The following is a 23,008-nucleotide window of genomic DNA, read 5'->3' on the forward strand; positions in this document are numbered from 1 at the left end:
TGCCCGGCTCAGGCAGCCTGTCCCAGCTGCAGCTGCTGGCTTATGTCTTGGCTGGGTGTTGCGGGGACCCTTTGCACCCTTTTAACTCAGTTCTGTTGGTCAAGGGGTGCTCGGGGCAGATCTGAGCCTCAGAGGCTCCCCCTCCGTCCCGCTGGCCTCTCCGTTGGAGAGGGGAGACTCAGCAAATGAGCACCAGTCCCCCTTTGCCACTCCCTCCCCGCGGGATCAGTCCCGCACTGTTTTTGCTTTTTCTTCTTTCTTTTTTCCTTTTCTCCTACCAGATTTTTGGCGTCTTTGTCTTTCAAACAGGGCGATGTTCTGTCAGAGTTCGGCAGGTGCTCTGGTTGGCTGAGTGGGTCCGTAGATGTGAGTTTTGGTGTATTTGTGGGAGAGGTTGAGCTACAGACGTCCTTCTACTCCTCCATCTTGCTTCTCTCCTCCTCTGGTGACTTTTATGACCCTGTGGTCTCCTTGTTCTCAGTCTACCTCTCAGATCCTCATAAATCTCTTTCAGTGGCAGCACACTAGGTTAACTCACAGGTTTATTAAACCGCTAACATTTCGTAGCCCTTCTTCCTTGGTGGTCCTTAGATCTAGCATCTCTCTGTCTCCACAGTCCCTTCATTTAGGGCCTCCTCATCTTTCATCTGTGATGTTGCCATGCCTTCAGTAGCCCTCTTTGCTTGCAGTTTTATGCTTCTCAGATCTATCCACCCGACTGCTTCCAGATTCTCTCAGTTCCCTGCTTAAATCCCCTCCGTTGTTTCCCACTTGCCTGTAGATAGTCATAATAGGCCCTCCATTTATTGTTCCTAGTCCCTAGCTCCAGCCTCATTTCTTCCTTGATTCCCTCTGGATTTCCATCACTTCAAACATCTTGTGCATCCTCTTGTACACTGAATGTTTCAATCCTACATGCTTTTGCACGTGATGCTAACTTTGCCTGAGATACCCTTGACTCAGTCACTCATCGTTTCTTGGAGAGACTAGGAAGATTTTTCTGTTAAAATCTTGGCCAGTCATGTGTCAAGATGTCAATGTAGTCCTTTATATATAAACCTCAACAAACCTTCAGGATAACTGAAGAACAAGTTCCAGAAACCATATGGGTTGGAAGAGGCTTTTTATACCTTTTCACATTACTGAAAATGGAAGAAATTGTATAGGAGGAGGGAGAGAGAAAAACAGGAAGAATATGAGGGGAAAGAGTAACAGAAATAACAGAAAACAATTTTTTCCTTTCTCCTTCTAGCCACTCTCTGCCCCAATCTCCTAAGGCCTTTCTGGTTTTCTTCCATGACTTATAAGTTCTCGTCCTTTCCACCTCCACCCCACCCCTCACCCCTCGCCCCACTTCCATTGAAATTGTGCTTTTACTGTTAGCCTCTTTAAGTGTTGTCTGAAGGTAGCGCATATAAACCATAAACACAAAAGAACACCATCTGTGGGGAACCTCTATACTTTGGGGATGCTGCCTGATAGCCAAGCCTCCTTTTGTTTGATGAGTCTGGTAGGAGGTGGAAAATGCTAATTGTAGAAATTTGAAAAGGCCATATCCTTTTGACTCCTGGGCACTAGGACAACCTGAGCCCAGCCTATCTGACCATCCCATCCAGGACTTTGTGTCTGGAGTGAGTGTCACAAAGAAGCAAGGACAGCTTTGTGTTCAAACCACTGACAGCAGTGGTGGCTTTGAGTGTCTCTGACAGTTGCAGGGTCTCCCTAACCAGGCTTCTCTTGTGACATGACGCTGGCTCCAGTTCCAGTCTCCCAACTTCTCTTGATCTGTGCTTGTTTCCCAAAGCTCCAGCCTTTCCCTGGATTCTATGAGCTGCTTGACATTCTTTCAGTGAACTCCTTTTTCCTCAGGTTAGGCAAGTGGGTTTCTTTTGTTTTCAGCCAAGAACTCTGACCAGTAACCCTTCCTAATCAGCGTTAGAAAAGTACAAGGAAGAAATATGCAGTCTTATCTTGTGGCATGTCTTATCTAGGTCCCCCTTACTCTTTGATTTTATCCCCGCCCCTCCTTCTTGTTATTCTGTAGATATCTCTTTTCAATTCCATTTCAGTTTAAGCTAGTGGATTAATTTTGCCAGATGCTTCTATTATGTCTGAATCCTGAATAATCAGCTTTTTTCTGTATGGGCTTGGCAAGTGTGAAAAATACTGGAAATCTCTTTACATAGAACACAGACACATCTCATATTTGATGGTCAGGGAATGTATTTCCATGACAACAGGATGTTTAGGATTTTAGACAAATAAAGGGATACAGATGTACTTTTTTTCCCCTCAATAGTACAGGCAATAAGCACACCTCTGATTTAATACCAGCCTGCAGAATTCATTTTCAAAAGTCATGGCAATGTACTTAATAACAAGGTGTCATAAGCATTATACATCTTCTAAGACAAAAGCAAATTTCTCTGTTTTTTTTTCCCCTTCTCTTTAGGCGAGGAGGGGAAGGTAGACATTTTCAGTTCCATTTGTCAAGGATGGAAAGACCTCTTTTTTTTTTTTTTCTAACTGTTCATTTTCGCTACAAACAATATGAAACCTATGTCTTTAGTATATAGTTTTCAGAGCATTTATGAGACGCATTTAAAGATAAAGCATATTTCTCTCTCACAGTCCATTTGCTCCCTGCCCCTCATGCATGGCTTCCTTTTGTTCCTACCCAACTGTGCTGCATTCCTGCCACAGCACAAAGTGACTCGTTTGCTCTGTCTGCAGTATGCAGCCTGATTCTGTGAGCGCCCTGGCAATTTCTGGTCAAAAGTCTATTTGATCACTGTAATAATAATTACCATTACTGGACAAGGACTTTTACATATATTATCTTAAATCCTCAAACACCCTTGCAGAGACGGATTGGTAGTCCATCTACGTATGGAAAGATAATTTGCCCAAGGTCACAGGGAGTCAGACCATGAACCCAGAGCTATCACACTGAGAAGCCTGTGCCTGTTCCACATCTCCATACTGCCTCTGCTAGCTTAACATCTTCAGGAGAATTTTTTGTTTTTTTGAGATGTAATTGACACAAAACATGTTAGTTTCAGGTGTACAAGATAATAATTCAAAATTTGTATGAATTGCAAAATGATCACCACAATAAGTCTGGTTAACATCTACCACCACATAAATTCAGAAAAATTTTTTTCTTGTGAGAATTTTTTAAGATCTATTCCTTTAACAAGTTTCAAATATATATATAGGATTATTAACTATAGTCTTCATGCTATATACTACACCCCCAGGACGTACTTATTTTATAATTGGACGTTTGTAGCTTTTGATCACCTCCCATTTTGCCCCCCTTCCATGTCTGGCAACCACCAGGCTGTTCTCCATATTTGAGTTTTTTTCTCTCTTTTTTAGAGTCCACATATAAGTGAGATCACACGGTATTTGTCTTTATCCATCTGAATTATTTCACTTAGCATAATGCCCTTAAGTTCCATACGTGTCACAAATGGCAGGATTTCCTTTTTTTAAATGGCTGAATAATATTCCATTGTATACATATATACCATGTTTTCTTTATTCATTCCTCCATCAGTGGACACTTAGGTTATTTTCACCTCTTAGCCATTGTAAATAATGCTGCCGTGAACACAGATACAGGTACCTTTTTGAGTTAGTGTTTTCATTTTTTTAGGTAGATACCCAGAAGTAGAATTGCTGGATCATATGGTAGTTCTATTTTTAATTTTCGGAAGAATCTCTGTACTGTTGTGCATAGTGGTTTCACCAATTTACAATCCCACCAGCAGTGTATCAAGGTTTCCTTTTCTCCACATCCTCACCAACCCTTGTTACCTCATTTTGTTTTCTGTTAATAAGCCATTCTGATAGGTGTGAGATGATATCATTGTGATTTCGATTTGCATTTTTCTGATGAGTGGTGATACTGAGCATATTTTTATGTACCTCTTGGCATTTGTATGTTGTCTTTGGAAAAATTTCTATTCAGATCTTCTGCCCATTTAAAAATTGGGTTGTTTGGGTTTTTTTGCTGTTGAGTTAATATGATTTCTTTATATATTTTGGGTATTAACCTCTTATCAGATATATGATTTGCAAATATTTTCTCGTATTCCTTACGTTGTCTTTTCATTTTGTTGACGGTTTCCTTTGCTGTGCAGGAGAATTTTATGACAATAGGACAAATTCTCTTTAACTGGTACTTACATTTTATCACTCTGTTTTTAAACAGACAAAAAGCAAGAAAAATTTGCAGTACTTGGAAAGCTAGAAAAGTCAGGAGAAAATAAATCCTTAGAGCCTAATGCTCTTTCTTGTCCCTATTGACTACAGGTAGCAAAGAAATAGAAGCAGCAATGCCTTGAAATTAAGAATGCCTCCTCCCTTGGATAAAACAGTTGAGCAGACACTTGTGAAAAGCAAATAGGCTCTGAGTGATTCCTGATGAATCAGCCATCATTTACTGTTCTTTAGCAGTACCATTGAAAACAACCTGTGTTGTTGAGGTACTTTGTACTTTGCAATGGACTCATGTCTAAGGCATGAGGTGCCTTTAAGTTGCCCCTGGAGAAAAGCTGCCACATTTGAAGATGATGTAATAGAAGTAGACTCAGGCATCTGAGAAAGCATTAGACAACAATCCTGAATCCGGTTTCCTGATTCACCTCCTATCCCAACTGGTTGGTTGTCAAGCTCAGCTTGGCCTCTAGGTTATTGTTTTCAAAATCCTCCCAGTGTCCTCGTGAGAACACATATCACCAGTCCTGACTGTGGCCCTGACTTTGCTGTCTGTGATCCCGGATCCTTAGTGTGGCTGTCTGTAAGTCAGCATGCTCCTGGTTTGGACCCCTGCCCAGGCTGTACACAGAGGAGGCAGCTCTCCATTTTAATATCTGATTTGATATTTACAGGAAGTTCAGTCTCATTTATGACTTGGTAAGCTGTGAACTTGAGTACTGTATTTGATGATCAAGAGGTAGATAAATCATCCAGGAATCAAAATCTTTTTATTTTAATCTGTTGGTGTAATTGTGGATCCAACTCATAAAAAACCATGTCTGGATACAAGTTGCCCATGACTCAACATTCACTCCTCACCCCAGATACACACACATTTTACGCCTCTGTGAACAACAACAAGAAAACCACTTCTCTTTTCTTGTGGAGCAGAGGAAGTGGATTTGGAGAAACAAGAATGAGATGGGAGACCATTGTGTCAAGAGGGGACCTTCCTTCTTTAGAGAAGGAGTTAGTGACTGGCTTTAGAGAAGGGTGGGGCTGTGTGGTGGAGACAGAGGTGGTTTTTCTAGCAGGATGCTGACTTTTTGTTTGTGGGCTGGGAATGGAGGCCCGTTTGTCCAGGGGCAAGAGTGAAAGAGAGGGGCCGCTGGAGCCCTGAGGCCTTGGTGGGCTGTGGGAGCCGGGCTGGACCACAGGTCTCAGTGAATATCCCCTGGCTTCTGGAGCAGCATGTAGCCTCCTAGAGCATAAAAGATTATATCACAGGTCTCATACCAGCACCAATGCTCACAGACCCTAGAGGTCCAGGTAAGGAGTATTCCTGTTTCACCTCTCAGTGTAATACACCACCACAAATCATAAAAAGTAGGGAACAGTTATGGAGCATGTTACTTTGTGCCAGAGACTTTTTGAAGTGTTTTATGTGAATGATCTCATTTCTGCCATTTGTGGTTGATGAAACTGTCACCCCCATTTTCCAGATGAGGAAATATAAAGGTTAAGTATAATGCCTGAGGCCATAGAACTAGTACAGCATGATGTAAACTATATAAAAGCATGTATGCACATGAAACTGTGGTCTGTGTCCTAAATATCTGACATTTGGGACTGCTTTTGAAAATGAGCCTCACTTTTGTCTTATTCCTTTATGCAATCTGGAAGGCTGTGCAGAGTAGGCTTTCCATTGAGTTCGAGTGTCTCTTGTGATCTGCATGGGGTCTTGAGTAGCATTCAGGGCTCTCCATGGTGAGTTTCTCTTTCCTTCCTTGCCTCCTAGTCTTCCTTCTCAAGTTGTGACCAAAACAAACTTTGTTCATGCTTCTGGGTGCCTTATCCTTCTGGCTTCTTTGTTCCTTTTGCCTACTCCTCCTTTCTTCACATGTTAAAATCCTCCTTACTTCTCAAGTCCCAACTCAAATGCTGCTCTTTAACCAAGCATTCATTCATTCAGCTAGTGTTTGCTGAGTACCTAATGTGTGCAAGAGTCTCAGCTAGCCTTCTCCTTTTCATCGTGTCAAGAGAAATCCTGAGATCATGGTTGTAATGATAATGTAATAATGCTGTTAACAGTCGAAACGGTCATAACTGGTAGCCAACACATGTAGCATTTACTGTCAGGGCTGTTTTGTGCCTTATGTGCATTTACTTAATACATAGCACTCCCCAAATTGTCTTATGTTCTATTTATTTAAGAATATACCTTGGTTTTCTGATAAGATTAAAGCTTTTTGAGTTCATGGGTCCCAGCTTGTATTCCTTTTTATTTTTGATAAATAGCTGTATCTAGGACATATGTAGATGTCTAGGACAGTGACTTGGACATAGTGTGAACTAAATAAATAGCATTTGGGTTGAATTTGATGTATATCATACTTGTATACATCCACACCCTCATTCAGATTTCCAGTTATCTCTTGAAAAATGCAGAAGAGCTGACAATTTCTGGGCCTAGATTCCTTCTTTGTAGTGTTTTGTTCGAGCTAGCTAACCACTGTGGTTTGAGTTGGGGCATGTGCTCCCAAGTGTTCTCAGTCCCTACTACTCTGTGATACCTTGCATCAGGCCCTGCAGCATCTGATTTTTGACTCTTTCTGAAGCAGCAAGAGAGTTTAGATTCCAGCCCCAGGTTGGCCCCTCAGGGTAGGAAGTGTTGCAGCCGTCATACAATGTAGCCACTTAGGCTCTCTTTGCTGTTATTGCTCCACCAGCAAGACTTTTGTTTCAGCCAGAAAAATGGCTCATTTTTGGAGCCCCAGTTTAGCAGGGGCTGTGCTATGTTTGGATGATTCAAAGAGTCATTTGAAGCTCTTATGCTGTGACACATACCAGATGACTTTAACAACCTTCCCATCACATGCCCTCAGCACCGGATGGAAAAACACCACGAAGACACCTGACAGTCAGTAACAAGGCTCTCATAAAAGGCTGTGGAGGGGGAGTTGAGTTCTAAAGCTCTTCTGAGCAAGTCTTCTCTGGGGGTAGAAGTACAGCAGCCCTCCCAGGAAAGTGAAGTCTTTTTGATTCTTGACAATGAGTCACTAAAGATGTTGCTGGTTTTCCTGGGCACTCACAGCATTCACAGATATGTAGCCTGGGACATACTCATTTGTGCTTCCCTCCACCCCTCGTTCCTTTCTTCAACAAATGTTGCAGTGCCTTCTAGTAGTGCTAGATGCTTTGGAGATAGCAATGAATAAGGACAGTAAAGGAGCTTCAAATAAACAGAAAGGACGATTACAGTGATACATGCTATGGAGAGAATAAATAAAGTGATGTGACAGAATACTGGGGGGGGGGGTGTCAGGCTACTTTAGAGAGGGTATGCAGGGAAAGCCTCAGGGGTGTCATTTGGAGATTGAGATGAAAGTTTCCCTGGCAGAGGGTGAGTACAAATGGGAATGAGATGAGGAGGAACTTGGCACTTTTTGAGGAACAGAAAGGAGGCTGGTATGGCTGGAACTGCGCTGTGCAGAGCAGCAGTCTGTGACAAGATAAGGAGCTTGCACCAGGCTGTAAATCTGTGCACCATTTCCTTCTTAAGAAAGACTTACCATATTAAAAAAAAAAAGTCAACTGAACCAAAGAATATGCTTAGTAACATAGCTGATTTGAAATCTGGACCAGGTTTTTAATCTCATTGCAGCCGGCAGCAGTCTTAGTTATATTAAGACTAGTCCATGGACTATACTTTCTCACTGGTCTGGAGCGTAGTGAGAGAAAAGGGTAAGATAGCGTGGTGTGGTTATGGAGGTCGGCAGGAGCCGCATCCAGCCCAGACAGACAAGTGAAGATCAAGTCTTCATCAAAATGCAATGAAATGTAAGTGGAAAAAGCCAAATGACTTCTTCAGGTCCTTAATGAAAATTTCAGCATTTGAAAGGATGCAGAGAACAACCAAGCTGCACTGAGGTGGGATGTTAAGTGGTCCATTAGGAAGCCTCAGGAATTACGGTATTTGCTTCTGCACACCAGCTTCATACTATGTAATTCAAAATCACATATCAGTACATTTGTATGGCATGATCCTGAATGTGTTCATTCTGCAAATGCCAAGAGCCAGTGGCTGAGGTTGAAGACTGGTGTCCCATAGGCAGGTTTTGTTTGCTCCACACAATATTATTGGGGGATACAATCAAATTAATTGCCAACATTTAAAAAAAACAGCTTGAAAGTCTGGCAGAGCTGGGCTTGTATTCCCACAAGGCAGACTTAGAAGGGCCAGTACCTGCCACCCTTTAATGTCTTCTACCTGACTAGTGTATTAATTGTGAGTTATGCTGCAGTAACAAATGGCTGAAAAGTCTCCATGGCATACTAGAGAGATTTATTTCTTGCTCACATTGCACATCCATTGTGAGTCGACTGTGGCTCTGCTCCAGCACCAGGCAAGGGAGCAGTCTCTGTGGAGCATCACTGGTGTTGAAGTGGGAGGAAAGGAAGCATGAAGAAAATAAACTATATGCTATCCAGGTGGCCTTGAATGGGTGAAGGTTTTGCAGGCTTTTCCCTAGATGCTCTTTATTTACTTGCTTTAGGCTCCACCTGACAAGGTACACTAACCACGACGGCAGTGTTAGCGAGCCAGGCTGGGAGGCGTCTCTGGCTCTGCTCTTGTCTGCACTCAAGCACTGCCTCCCTGAGGGTGGGGTGTATGCCCAGAGGGGCCATCAGGGTGCACTGCAGGTAGCTGGAGTCTGGTGAGACAACCATGAATGAGCATGTGGTTAGGCATGTGAAGCTGAGTATTTTATTACACCCTGCATGCACCCTGCTCTGCTCTTGGGACCATGGAAAACAGTCCTTGTTTGCAAAGTGCAAGAAGATGTTCAGAGAAACCGTCAAGGATGTAGGCTTGGGTGCTGAATCATGGGGTACTCATTTAGTTCACTTAAGTTGCCAAGGTGGGTTGGCATCAGCAGGGGAGGCTTTGTGAGGAGCTCAGAATTAGGAGGGACTTGACCTATGGAAGGTGAAGAACACTGAGCTAAAGTTGAAAGTCTTAACTGTTTTCACCTACTCTAGAATCTCTGGAAGCAAGACGGACTTGTATTCTCTTGTGGAGCTGTTTAAATACCTTTGAAATGTTTTTAAAGTTTTCTACTGAAATGGATACTTTTGTCAGCCTGGAGTCTCACTTAATTGTGAAATAGTGGGTGTGACATGGAAGCAGAGAGGCTGCACTCAGCAGCACAGGCTGTCCCTCAGTGTCCGACGTGGCCTGCCCTGTTCTCCAGCATGCCCACTTAGGACGCACTGCAGCAGTTTTGTTTCCACAAGTCATTTTGGGGCTTCCTGTCCTGAGGAGCCCTAGATTTAGATTTCACACAGAAGCTGTTTATGTTCTCATTTTGAAAGCAGTGGGCAGGAAGTTGATGTATCCTATACATAGGGGAGCACCTGAAAAGTGGCAGGCAGTAAATACATGTTGTTGAATGAGATGGTTGGATGGATGGGTTCAGAGAACCACGTGAGTTACCCTTCTCTTCTCAGTTACTCATGTCATTATTCCATCTTCCTATTGGCTCTGAAAGAGACAGGATGAAAATGAGATTGATGATTGGCTTGCCATAAAGGAAAAAGAATTTAAACAGGATCTCATCAATTTGCCTTCTCCTTCCTCCCACCAGATCAGAGACTGGGGATAGAAATGAATAAAGTTGATTGGGTTTTAGAAGCCATAGAAAAGTAGGGACCATGGTGAACAGTAAAACACATGCTTGTCCAGAGGCAGTGGGTACAATTCTGCTCCACGTGGTTGTTGTCTTAAGGCATTTCAGAAACAGCATTGTCAGTTCTTCTTATTTCAAGTAGTCAAAATCCATTTTTCATCTACAATCTCCTGATTTAAAAACAAAAAGTGTTGGCTGTCTTTTTTCAAACTCTAAATGGTCCAAACAAAACATGGCTGCAGACTGGATTTGGTCCAAGGGCTTCTAGGGTGTAATTTCTGGATCTCTGGTCTTTTACCAGCCCAATACTTAGCAACACTGAAGTGGAGATTTTGAGGTAGTCGGACTTTTAAAAAAAATTTTGGATATTATGTCTGAAAGAGAGGAGACTAAGCTGACTTTTTTCATAGAGATTAGAGTTCATGATAAGTTATCCACACTCTTGCCTGGTCTCTCAGTGGCCTGTCAGTGATGAGGATGAGGCCTCTAGCTCGTGGCCATGGGAAAGATGCCGGATTCAGCAGTGTGACTAATGTGCTATTTGCTTATGAGGTATTGGTATACCCAAACCCAGTTATTTAAGACTTTGTGGCTAACAGGGGGATTGTGCAACTGGAAAGGGCTAGTGGATGGAGACACAAGTTAGTCCTTGGTGAGTGAAGTCTTTAGAATGAACAACTGTGCTTTCCTTTGATTTCCAGCTTGCTTGAGCCTGGAAGGAAAATAGTACACAAGATGGTGCAGAGAATAAGAGTTCCCGTTTACTGGTCTTTGCCCTCTGACATTTGTTGATTCATTCATTCGAGTATTCAACACATATTTATTAAGCATTTATATATGAGATGTCAGGCAGTATTCTAGATTCTGTGGATATAGCAGAGAACAAAACAAAGTCCCTACCTTCAGGGAATGTGCAGTCTGGTTATGAGAACCTGGTTGTGTGCCTCACGTGCTGGAACTCTTTGGAAGTTCCATTATTCCTTCCCAGCTCTCAGAATTATGCCATTGTCTGAGTTAGATGTCAGGAGAGAAGTGGCAATTGAGGATGGTAGGGAAAAGCAGGCAAGGAGATGACTTATTTTTCTGGGATGTCAGCAGGATGTTCCAATGTGGTCCTAATAGTCCTTGCTTCTGGTGTACCTCTGTGGCCTAGTGGTCCTTCTCAATGTTTTTAGAATCCTCTGAGGGTATTCATCTCTGCTTTGCTTTGGAATTCCTTGGGAATTGGTAAGGAGTCTCAGGATGTCCTGCTGGAAGTGCAGCCCTCAGGGTGTTTATTCCTTAACTCAGGAAAGCACCAAGGGATAAGGAATAAAATTTCTTCACTGCAGGTTCACTTAGTTGTACACACTATTCATAGCTATCAGTCCTTGAGTGTAGCAGATATAATGGCAAATTTCATTTTGCTCTATGTTGAATCTGTCTGCACTTAATTCTGTTAAAAAAAAAAGTGAAAGCTATGGATGCTTATCAGAGTGTACTCTGGTTTATTTATTTATTTACTTTGTACTGGTACATGGTTAGGCAGATAACCTTTTGTCTCTATTATTGAAAGAACTCTTGTAAAGTTGGGCTCAAATCTCAATGTTGGTAATGTTTACTTCTGGACTATTTGATCATTAATTCATGAAAGAGCAGCAGCACCCAAAAGGTGCATGTAAGATGCACCTTTTAATATGTCAGGGTCTTTTTTAACAAATCAGGAATACTAAGAGTCACCTGGAGGGGAGGTTGGCCTTTGGATCACTGGCTTCTTTAGAGCCTCACAGGATGAATTCCCATTCCTGTGATTTATATTTCTGGGCTTTTTACATATCCCTGTCATACTGCCAGATGTGACCTAATGCATATAATAATAAAGGCAGGCAAACTTTTTTTGTTTATTTGCCCTGAAAAAAAACATCAGTCTTGATGGTACCCCAGGATGATACCAAAATGAACATGGTGGAACATCAGGATGCCAAGGCAGAATTTATTAATAGAAGGCTGGCTGCTTACGTGTTCAGTAAAGTAAATCCTTCTTAGAAATGGTGAAATAACGCTGCACAGTATATTGCCATAACTTGGCAATACAATAATGATGATACATTTTAATTTAACAAACTCAGGAATTTGGTAGGAATATAAAATTGAAAAATACAGCAAAGATCAGGAATCTATCACAATTCACTTTTTACAGCAATGTAAATCAAGGAAAAGCTGAAATACATTTTTATAAGCCAGCAAGCTGAAGACTGTGTTAGAAATATATAACGTATGCCCCCATTCAGTTCATGCATACATATATAAATATATACATATACACATCTGTATGCACATAAAATCTTGATTATCCTATCTTGAATACTTCTCCTTTTGAGTAAATTTATGAATTTTTACTTAAACTGCAGTTTAGCCCATCGTGTGTCCATAAAATCAAATTTTTAGGTATATAAACATAACAACCATTTAAATACCCAGACAAGTATACTTAACATTGAGTTTCTAGTTCAGGATAAATACTTTACTGTCAGGAACTGTGAGTCAGAAATTTGTAACACTTAGATGGGAATTTAGGATACCTGGAGTCTGATTCTGGTTTTACAAAGAGGCTTTTGGGGCAAATTTTTAAAAAAAACCTTTCGGGGTCTCGGTTTGCTCATCATAAGATAATTTGGGTGCGAGGTAAAGGCAGGGATAAGGGGATATCATGCAAATATAGTCTAGCCCCACTTTTTATGTGAAGTAGATTCCTTGTACCTGTGTTCTGCATTGATATGGGAAAAACTCATCCCATTTGGCAATAATCTTAAATGACAGGCAATATATGACATTGCTGAATGGCTCTAAGCACCCATTTAATATTTATACAGGAACTACTACTATCAAAGACAGAACCTATCTCATAAAGTAGTTGTGAGGACTAAGTGAGTTAATAAATGCAACGCACTTAGAATGGAGTCTGGCATATTGTGAGTGTTCCAATTTCAGTGATAATGATGAGAGTTGTTAGTGCCCACTGCTGTATGCCAGGCTCTGGGCCAGAATAAAGATGAAAACAACCATGGTCTTTGCCCCTGTTGAACTTACTGTGTGGTGTCCGGTTATAGATGACAGTGCCGACCAGGCCATTCAGGGCACTCATGATGTAAGACGTGGCGCTGGGACTGTGGTGCCTGGACACCACACCCCTGGTTGCAAAGGGCAGGGGCTACACGACCCGGCAGGTTGTTGCTTTCTGGGAATGAGGCTTGTGGTTGCTAAATCCTGCTTTTCAAGAGAAGTTGGAAATGTGGGTTATTATGTGAAATCTCCCAATTTATAAGCAGTGACAGTGAACGTCAAAAAAAAAAAAAAAAAAAAAAAAAAGCAGCTTTCTGGGCTAAAAGCATCTGCAACCTGGATGGTTCCTGGAGATGCTATTTTATAACTTCTGGATGTGCCAGCTGTTAAAGCCTCAGTTCTCCACTTTTTGGGGGGCAGCTCAAACCAGATGTGGGCAAAGATCACTTGTCAGTTAGTCTTTACCTTTTGGCTTCTCCATGAAATGCACAGAATTTGTTAACTTGGGAGTTGGCAGGGCAGAACTGAAATATTAGGGGTATCTCTTTAGTGACCACAGAGGCAGAGACACGAAAAGTACTGGTGAGGAGGACTGCTGCAGCCGGAGGACAGGGAGTTGGATAATGCCCTTTGGCAGAGAACACAAGGACACTGTAGCGCACAGACAGGTGAGGAGTTTAACACAATTTATTTTATGCTTAAATAATCGACTAGGTCATCCAGTGTATGGTTTTTCATACATATGTCATTAGAGCTAGGTGTCAATGAATGCTGATTTTATATGAATATAATCAACAAATTAAAGAATTTCACCAAAACCCAAATAAAAATGCCCTTTAAAACACAGCAGCCTTAATAACCTAATATGACACTGCTAGAATGGTTACAAATGATTGGCTTACTGAAAGGTGTCTACATCTTATAGCCAGTACACGATACAGTAATAATTTTACAGCGTGCTGCCATTCTACTAGCTAAGAATTTCTGTTCAGTCCATATAAAGTACCCCTGATGGGGGCCTCTTATGAGCACCATCCACCTCTAAAGCGGCAAGCATTACCCCCTTTTAAGCGCTAACAGCACCCCCCCTCCCCCGAAAGCAACTACTGTATTGGTTTTTTTTTTTTTCATTTTTAGGTCATTTCATTGAAAAATTGGCAATAGCAACAAATATTAGATGAAGGGCTTTGTGTTTACAGATAAAATCTTCTGTGTTGCAGTATACTGTAGTGTTTGCAAAATTGGAAAAGATTTAATCAAAATAAGGTGATACACATGCATCAAAATATTAGTATTCTGAAGAAAAATTTTTTTCACAGAACTACAGAATTCCTCATTTTGGGAATTATTTAAATTTGCAGCAGATTTTAAAGTTTTTTTTTTTTAAATCAAGCTAGCAGTTTTGCATATACAAACATTATAATTGCTAATATACAAGAATCAGTGAAGATCCCCCCACCCATAACCCCGCCTTCTGCTTCTAGGGTGAAGTCACTTGAGACCCCTATAATGTTAAATGCATCTGCAATATTCTGTTTGTGTTCTAAGAGGCAGTGCCTTATCAACATTTATTCTATTTTTCTGTTAGAATTTATACAGTATTATTATTTACAGCAAAACTATAGATGTTTTAAAAAAGAAACAAATAGTGTTTATACCCTGACAGTTTGGGTCCAAGAAAAATAAGGCGAGCTGTTGTGGATTTAGTAATTTTAGTGTTTCTTCGTGGTTTGATCATTCCATCTCCTTCTGTCCCTTCTGGCTGCAGGAATTTCTTCCTTTTGTAAATGACACCAAATTACTTGAGATAAACTGTTAACAGCATGGCTTCTTGTATATACACTGCATTGCTAATTGCACACGTGCCAATCCTGGGAATGAAAGTGAATTTCCATGCTCTGTAAATTGGCTCATGCTAAATTAAAATGTGGGTGGTTTTCTTTTTCTTTTTTTTTTCTTTTTGCATAAAAAAAATCATGCCATTAATGTGTGGAAGCAGCAAACACACACACCCTTCTCCATGAATTTTTACTTCCTGCTGATTTATCTTCCATGAATTTCTCAATACTGGCAGTAAAAACACATGATCCTGTGGAAAGAGAAACAACAGGTAGTGAGTTTAACTTTATTTTTTTCCTCTTCTTTTTCTATTGAAGAGAATTTGCCTCAGTCTTCCTTGCCATTCAGCAGAATGGGGTCCCTCTCCTTCCTAATGGGGTGGTTTAACATGCTTTTGCCTGAGGCCATTTGCTAGATATCTCTGAGAAAAGGCCCTGAGGTATACTGGAAAGCTCTGTGAAGGCAGTGACCTTCTCTAGGTGACCCTCTGCCCTCCACAGAACACTGCTGACTGTATTTGTGGTTTCAGAGATTGAGTCTGAAAGATCTTCTAGTTCTGTCTCTGATGCTCAGGTTACTCAATCAGTACGCAGGACTGTAAATGGCCTCTGGGCCTCAGTCTTATCTGTAGAATGAAGAGGCTGATGGAGGTGTTCTCTGGGTGTATCTGAGCAGGCAGGACCCTGTGGGGCCTTCCTGAAAAAGGCTCTTACCCCATATTCTCTGTTGTAGCTCCTCTCTGAATTACCTAGATAGTAGTATCTCATGCACATTTCCTGAGTTTTTTAGACCCTAAAACCACCAGGCAGTGGAAGAAATTAACTACCTGATGATCATGAGCATGTGGGCCCCAGACCTCCTGATGCCTAGGGATTGATCACCATCAGCCAGTTGGAAAATTGTGCACAAGCTGATCACATACCTTGGGACACCCCTCCCTTACCTGGCCTTTAAAAATGCTTTGCTGAAGCCCTTCAGGGAGTTTGGGGTTTTGGGAGCATGAGCCACCCATTCTTCCTGCTCAGCTTTGCAGTAAACCTTTCTTTGCTCCAAATTCTGATCTTTCGGTTGTTGGGACTCACTGTGCGTCGGGCACATGAACTTGCATTCGGTAACGTGAGATTTCTATCAAAATGTCTGGGCTTTTTTTTTCAGGGGCACACAGGGCCAGGGATATGGAGTCAGGATAGAGCATCTTGGTCATGCCTGGATATTTTATAATAAGTATCTTAACCCCCAAAACACAACCAATCTTTCAAAAAGGGAGAATGGTGTCATTACTTCATTACTATGAAATTGCTTTTCCACATGCAAATTAAAATGAAGGACTCTCTTCTACCATTGCAAAGAATACTTTTCCTTCTCCTGCCTCTGTCATGACAGGATAAATGAATTTTGAGCTTTTTTATGGCAGTTCCACTAAGAATGTCTTGTCTTACTGGATAATACCTGCATAAAGTACCAATGTTTTATAGCCAGTCTTAATATGTCAAAATAAATTAACATTCTTGGCCAGAGGTTTTCATACTCTTGTCCAGTTCTGTTCTTGGTAGGGACTCCTCCATAAAACAAAGTTCTTCCTACATTTATTCCTTCCTCCTGTTTGAATGCCTGCCTGAGAATAAGACAGCCTCTATAGAAAACCTGAGTAAGGCAAGATTAATTTTGGAAACATACATGGTGGAGATGTTCACTCATATCTTCTCAAAACCAATAGCCACAGACTTATTTTTTCAGGTGTAGGAGACCCTTTAGAATTCTGCTTCTGTTGGGGCCTAAAAGTGTTCCCTTACCCGAGACAAGTTTCTTTCCCTTGAGATAGATCACCCGGGATACCCTGGCTTCTGTAAACATGTTAGCACAGAACTACCTCTCTGCCCCACTATAGTTCTGCCTCCCTTTTTTGGTATTGAAAGTGCTACTGACCTCCACACCCCAGGTCACTAACGCTTGAAGCCAAGAATATCAAAGCATCGATTCCTTCTGGGGTGGTTTCAGCACCTGCCCCATGACTCCCATGACTCTGCAGAGGTTCCAGAGAAGGAAAGTGACTCACTTGGGCAGGCCATGTCCCAGAAAGTGTGCAAATCGGAGTAAGAAGATCAGGATTTTCTCACCTCTGCTCTTAGCATCTACTGCTAATCTCCTAGGCACCAGGCTTCTTAGATGGTCTGATGATAATGTTACCCTGGTGATCTCACTTTGTTTTCTTAGGGAGAATTCTCAGCAATTTTCTCTAGTTGAACCCCACCCCCCCCAACTTTCTACAACTTAATTAATATATAATTTATATACCATATAATTTATCGCTTGTAAAGGTACAGTTTGATAATTTTTAGTAAATGTATATAGATATACAGTCATCACCACAACCCAGCTGAACTTTTGTTTTGCTTCATCTTCCAAAAACCAATCCAACTTCCCAGTTAATCTTGCAATAAACAAGGTCTTTCTCTTATCATCTCAATGCAAGTGAACATTATCTTTCTAGAAAGAGTAGATATGTTTCTGTAATTAAAAAATATACTACTAATTGTGCCCATTGATACTGGGGTATGATTTGGGTGATAGTTTCATTCTTTCTTATTTATTTTTGGCGGGGGCGTGGTAATTAGGTTTATTTATTTTAAGGGAGGTACTGGGGATTGAACCCAGGACCTCGTGCATGCTAAGTGTGCACTCTCCCACTGAGCTATACTCTCCCCCTGGGGTGATTGTTTTAAATAAATCTCTCTTGTTCTCAGTCACACAATCAGAGTGTGTAGGCCCCAACCACATAGGGTACAGGAAGGTCATTCATAGAACTATACCAAAAAGACTGTACCAAGTACAGTGTTGCCCAGAGAGCATGAGAGCCTTGGTTGAGTGACTGTGCCTGTTATAAACTGTGTTGAGATCTCCATCTGAGGGAAAGGTGTGCAGGCAGGATCCATCAGGATGACATTTCAGAAATAGAATTTGACTCATCTTCTCTTTCTGGGTATAGAGAATGGATCTGAGAAACATTTGCATTTAGGAATCTGTTTTGGGGTTTTCATGCCTTTCAAATTCAAAGGTAGTGGAAAACAATTTAGAAAACCAACAGTTCCTTTTAGTCATTTCATGATATATTTTTAAAAATTTTAAGAAACATTTAAAATATGGAAAAACAGCTATTCATTGGATTTTCATGGCAGTTTATATTTCACAGATGAATGTTGTACTTTCCATATCACATTTTCAGGACAGGAGTATACTTGAATTAAAACCAACCTTCCTTTATAGGTCCACATACTCCTGGGTTTTAGCCCCTAGTGTCTAGCTAAAAAAAACAAAACAAAACAAAACAAAACAAAACAAAAAAACCCAAACAAAACAAAACAAAGAAGAAAAACCTCACATCTTTAGCTCTCTGCATTTCAGCCCAATGAACCTTTACATGTTTAATGCCCGCTATTCTCCACTGAAATGCACTGCTTTACAATATCCAGTGGTTCTCAAAATTGGGTACACATTAGAATTATCTGAGGAGATTAAAAAAAACAAAAAAAAACTCAATGTCTCAACCACATCCCATACCAGTTTATTTAGAATTTCTAGAGGTGGAGTCCAGTATCAAAAGACTTTAGGAAAAACTCACTAGGTGATTCCAACAATGTTCAACCAAGTTTAAGAGCCAATGATATGTCCTGGAGCAGCACTTCCCAAAGCTTAGTATGCATGGATGTCACCTAGGGGTCTTCAAATACGGGTTCTGATTCAGTAGGTCAGCGTAAGCCCAGAGAGTCTGCATTTGTAACAAGACTGCCAGGTGGTGCTGACGCTGCTGATCCGTGCTGGAAAGCTCTAGAGGACCTAGACTACATGCTAGTCATCAACCCACAGGTTTCCAGTTTCCTTATTTTTTTTGCTCATGATTTTGTATCCACCTCTAATCCCCTTCTGTAATCTTCATTTAGCTCTAATTTCCCTTTACCCTTCAAGTTTGTTTCAAATGCCATCTCCTTGAAAGTGTGGGCTCTCTTCTCCCTAGGGAGATCACCTTTGCAGGTTAACTCTTACTCATCTTTACAGACAGCTCTGTTAGGCCTTAAGGAAGGATTTCTCTGATACGCCTTGCCTCTAGCCCATTTAGAAGAGAGGATTTGTTATTCTAGTTCTTCTTCTCTTCCTACCCACCTCTCTCTTCCCTTCCCTTCTCTTTTTCTCTCTCGTTAAGGAAGTCATGCAGCTTAAGAACATTTTTTCCTACGCATTAATTCTGATTACTTTTTGTAATCATAGTAACTATGGTGCAATTTAAAAATAATTCCTCGTTTATATAGATTTGTTCTTCAACTAATACCAGTAAGTGGGACTTTTCTGGAGTTCTTTTCTAGTGACTTGTGATTAAAAAAAAATCTGAGGTCATAGGGGGCAATTAAAAAAGAAAAGTGATTACTGGGAAAATATTGATACACATTTTGGCAGTGGAAGAAAAATGTAACTAATAAAGTTGTATAGCTGTTGTTGTTATTAAATGTTTATGATATGCCAGGCACTGTTCTAAGGTGGATTAGCTCATTTAATCCTAATAACAATGAGGTACTGTTTCTTCCAGTTTACAGATTAGGAAATAGAGCCATAGAGCTGTTACACGGATGGTACATTTAGTGCACAGGAGAGCCAGTACTGGAAGTCAAGCCACCAGACTGTAGAATCCCTGCACTTTTACCTTGAAGACAAGGCTTTTGGTTAATTAGGCATTTAAAGGCTGAGAAAAACAAAGTACTACATAAAAACGTTATCTACTCCAGATGAATTCTGGAAAATATTCTGGAGGTCAGGGTCCTGGAGTGAAGCACTTGAGGCCATAGTTCTGTCTGCCTGGAAGCAGAATCAGAAGGTCTAGGTTAAAATCCAGTCCTGTCATTAACTACAGCCTCAGGGATTTTGCTACCTCTCGTTAGCAAAGGGGAGTAAGAATACCTACTTTGCAGATTTCCCAGGGCTACTGTGAGAAACAAGTGATGGAAAATAATTGGAAGAATTCTGAAGTGTAAGCCAGCATCACAGGCAGAGGATCCCAGTGGCTGCTGTTCCCACTCCTCCCCACGCTGCATCCTAGCACACCTGGCTGCCACTGCTCAGTCCACTGGCCTCTCGAATCAGGCTCTTCCAGGTGCTATTCTTGGCTCTTTTCTCACCTCTTTTAGTACTACTGATAACAGCTGCAGGTACTGAGTGCCTGCTGTGGGCTTGCCAGCCACTATGTTAAGTGACTTACATGTGTTAACCCATTTAAACCGAACAACAACTCTATGAGATATGTTACTCTTATCCTAATAGAGGCAAGGAAATTCAGGCACAGAAGTTAAATCACTTGGCCAAGCTCGCTTACACAGCTAGTAAACGCCCCAGTGATTCCACTCACTCAGGCCACTTCAGTCCCAGACATGACCACACTAAGACCTCTAGCCCAGATTTCTCTTTCTCATCATCAACAAACATGGAAGGGCACTGCAGATCAGCCTCCTTCATCAGCAGGGCGCCTTCAGTGCCTGATTTGGTTCTTGTCGTCTTAGAGCCTACATTTTTATTAGTGATTATACAGAAGCTTACAACTGTGATGTCATCTTTAATTAAACCTCACTCCTTCCATAGAATTAATCTGGTTGTGATACTTCTAAAACATTCCTCAAATCTGCCTTCTCCTTTCCATTCTCTCTGCCTCAGTTCAGGCCCTCATCCTTGCCTCAGAACTGAGGTCCTTGTGTTCACTCTCTCCTCGCCACTAACTCCCTCTGCTACCACTAGGATTACCTAAATCCCACCTGATTGTATTATTCTCCTACCACAACACTTCCAGTGGTACCTACGTCTCCAGGGTTGAGGCCAAACTCTTGAGCTTAGCACCTATGATCACAACTGCATGGCCTCAAATCCTCCTCCTTCTTAAAAAGCCAGTTCAAGTACGCACTTTCAAGAAGGTTTGCAAGATCTACTGTGTTGGAGTTTATTTCATCTTCCAGTGGATTCTCCTAGCATTTTGTTTATATTGTTTATTATAGTGATATATTTGATTTGTGTTACTTATGATCTAGCCCTCTTGGCCTAGACTGTAAAGTTACATGCTCTCAAATGAATGGCACATGCTTTGGATAATGTCTTTTTTTTTTTCTTTTCTTTTTTGTACAATTTTTAAAGGTTGCTTTCCATTTAGTTATTACAAAACAGTGGCTATTTTCCCCATTTTGTACAGTACATCCTTGAGTCTATCTGACACCCAGTAGTTTGTGCTTCTCGCTCCCCCACCACTGTATTGTCCCTCGCCCCTTCCCCACTGATAACCACTAAGTTTGTTCTCTATATCTGTGAGTTTCCTTCTTTTTTTAATATTCACTAATTGTATTTTTTTGATTCCACATGTAAGTAATATCACACAGTATTTGTCTTTCTCTGTCTGACTTAATTCACTTAGCATAATGCCCTCCAAGTCCACTTAGGAAAATGTTTGGAACATTGGACTCCCCGTACCACCTACACAGGAGGTGTCACAAACTAGAAGTAAGGGGGCTCCAACTGTGCTTGGTCACTTATTTACAAAGGCTTATCAGCTAATCTATATTATATTATGGGAATTTTTTTCATCCACTGATATTAAACAGCATGGATTAAAATATTTTGAGGTAAAACCAAACAAATACACTAGAGGGCTGAGGATGAATATGTAGGAAGTTTTAGATTAGAGAATAGCTGGGGGATCTCCAGGAAGGAAGAGGTCAGAGCTCTGTGCCTCCTCAAAATGCTGTTCCCTGGGGGCTCAATCCTGAGCCTCTTGTTTGCTCATTTTCTCTTGCTCCCTAGGTAATCAAGTCTGTTCTGTGGTGTTCCCTTTCTCTGGTATTCAGTATGCACCCCTTTAGTGATCACTCTTACATTTTTTATATGCCCGGCCTCATCCTTTCCTCAGAGCTCCAGACTTGTCTATCAACAAGAGCTTGACTGATACTTTTCTTAAAACCCATTCTGTTCCTTTCTCCACCACCCACTTGCTCAAGCCTGAAGCCTGACCATCATTCTTGACTCAGACCTTCTCCTCCAAGTGAATCCATCCAATGCTGTTGGCTTTCCTAAAACTACTGCCCAGGTCCTAGCCCAGCCACCACTGTGGCTTAGTTGGGCTACATACAGCAGTAACCTCCCAGCTCATCACCTTCAGTTTACTCTTGTTATCCTTCCAATCCTTCTGTACCTAGCTGGTGTGCTTCAAAAAAAAAAAAAAGTTGGGCTCTTGCTTAAAATCCTTCAAAGGCTTCAAATTCTTTTACAATGAAATCCAAACTCTATTCTGGCCCATGAGGATGCATTTCTCACTTCATCATGTGCCTGCCTTACCCGCCACCAGCTCATCAGGCTCAGGCTCTGGTGTGCTGATCTTTCATTTCCCCAAATGTGTTAGGCCTTTTACCGCCTCAAGGCCCTTTGCACATGTTGTACCCTTCCTTTGCTTGGAGTCCTCTTCTCCTTTTCCCCATTCTTTTCATGGTTGGCGCCTCCTGTGAGATCTTAGCATAATGTCATGACTTTAGAGAGACTGTCCCCAACCCACAAGTCTAAATATGCTCCCACATTATTCTTTCATTGGATCTTGGACTTTGTATTTTAAGCTCTTAAACAACGTATGTCCCATCTCCTTCCCCATTGGACACTGATTGATCAAAAAGGGCAGGGACCGTGGAGGTTTTACTTGCCATTGTCTATCTAGGCTTTTCACTCTAAACCAGGTAGGCGGTTGAATACTTTGTAAAGGAGTAAATGAGATGAGTCAACTCTTTGGCCTTGGGTAAAGGGTTGCCTCTGGCAAGCATGGGTGCTGTTGCTGCTCCTGGCTTCCATGTGGTTGTGAGATCTGAGCATTTCCCTGAAAGAGGTTTAAAATGCAGCTGTTCTGCAGTCTTTTACAGCATGTAACTGGGGACCTTCCCTTGCCATAACCTCACTAATCAGCTCTCTAGTGGTGTTTCTGAAGTAAACATTTGGAGATTATGGCTACCTTAAAAGGGAAGTTTTGCTTTGTTTAAAAAATAAAAACTGTATCTTCACTGTGTTGTATGAAGCAACTTACGACAGAGTGTGTTTGTACATGTATTTGATTCAGATTTGCTTTTAGGTTTCTAATAATCATCAAATACTATGTAAATATTAATAAGAGTAATAGTTAAGAGCTAGGCTCTGGATAAGTTCATATTTTTTATTCTTATGCTCATCAG

The 23,008-nt window shown here is 41.3% G+C and overlaps 1 protein-coding gene across 8 annotated transcripts in view; it reads right to left on the reverse strand.

Moving 5' to 3' along the window:
• Window positions 1-13,607: 13,607 nt before the first annotated feature.
• ANK3 (ankyrin 3) overlaps window positions 13,608-23,008 on the reverse strand; it is a 472,635-nt gene continuing 463,234 nt past the window's right edge. For all 8 annotated transcript variants that reach the window (XM_074374055.1, XM_074374057.1, XM_074374056.1 and 5 more), the window contains one exon: window positions 13,608-15,027. The gene's annotated coding sequence lies outside the window, so the exon portion shown is untranslated. The remainder of the gene's footprint in view (window positions 15,028-23,008) is intronic.

The sequence above is a fragment of the Camelus bactrianus genome, chromosome 11 (genome assembly GCF_048773025.1).
Source record: "Camelus bactrianus isolate YW-2024 breed Bactrian camel chromosome 11, ASM4877302v1, whole genome shotgun sequence".
Lineage (NCBI taxonomy): Eukaryota > Metazoa > Chordata > Mammalia > Artiodactyla > Camelidae > Camelus > Camelus bactrianus.